Below are 1101 nucleotides of genomic sequence, written 5' to 3' on the forward strand. Positions count from 1 at the left end.
GTTGCTGTCATTTCAACAGCTTTACATTGGGATCTTAACAGAATCTGTAAAACACCCATCTCGATGCATGAAACGTGCGTTTCGGCCTTTTCTGATCTTTTTGTGATGTTTTAACCTTGTGTCTGTCATTTCAACAATTTGCAGTAGTTTCTTAACAGTTGCTGTTAAACACACATCTCCATGCTTGAAACGTGCGTTTCGGCCTTTTCTGATCTTTTTGTGATGTTTTAACCTTGTTTCTGTTATTTCAACAGTTTTACAATGATTTCTTAAAAGAAGCCTTTAAACTCAAATCTCCATGCTGGAAACGTGGATTTCAGCCCCTTCTGATCTTTATATGATGTTTTAACCTTGTTTCTTTCATTTCAACAGGTTTGCAGAAGTTTCTTAACATTAGCTGTTATACACACATCTCCATGCTGTAAACGTTCGTTTCGGCCTCTTCTAATATTATTGTGATGTTTAAACCTTGTTTCTATCATTTCAACATGTTTGCTGTAGTTTCTTGACAGTAGCTGTTAAACACACATCTCTAAGCTATAAACGTGCGTTTCAGCCTTTTCTGATCTTTTAACCTTGTTTCTATCATTTCAACAGTTTTACATTAGTTTCTAAACAGAACCTGTTAAACACTACTCTCCATGCAGGAAACGTGCGTTTCGGCCTCTTCTGATCTTTATGTGATGGTTTAACCCTGTTTCTCTCATTTCAACAGGTTTGCAGTAGTTTCTTAACATCACAGAGAGTTTAGAAACCTACGTTTCCTGCAGAAAGAAGTGTGTTTTACAGCTTGTTAAGATTCCAATGTAAAGCTCTTGAAATGACAGCAACAAGCTTAAAACATCACAGAAAGATCAGAAGAGGCTGAAATGCATGTTTACTGCATGGAGATGTGTGTTTAACAGCTTCTGTTAGGAAACTAATGTAAACCTGTTGAAATGGCAGCCAGAGGCTTGACACATTACTGAAAGATCAGAAGAGGCCAAAACGTACGTTTCCAGCATGGAGATGTGTGTTTTACAACTTCTGTTAAGATCCCAATGTAAAGCTGTTGAAATGACAGCAACAAGACTGAAACATCACAGAAAGTTCAGAAGAGGC

The 1101-nt window shown here is 37.3% G+C and overlaps 1 long non-coding RNA gene across 1 annotated transcript in view; it reads right to left on the reverse strand.

Moving 5' to 3' along the window:
• Window positions 1-265, reverse strand: part of LOC117938261 — a 19332-nt gene extending 19067 nt beyond the window's left edge. The window contains exons 1-2 of the long non-coding RNA XR_004655364.1: window positions 253-265; window positions 175-176 (exon numbers count right to left, since the gene is read on the reverse strand). This is a non-coding gene — a long non-coding RNA (uncharacterized LOC117938261). The remainder of the gene's footprint in view (window positions 1-174; window positions 177-252) is intronic.
• Window positions 266-1101: the final 836 nt, after the last annotated feature.

The sequence above is a fragment of the Etheostoma cragini genome, chromosome 22 (genome assembly GCF_013103735.1).
Source record: "Etheostoma cragini isolate CJK2018 chromosome 22, CSU_Ecrag_1.0, whole genome shotgun sequence".
NCBI lineage: Eukaryota > Metazoa > Chordata > Actinopteri > Perciformes > Percidae > Etheostoma > Etheostoma cragini.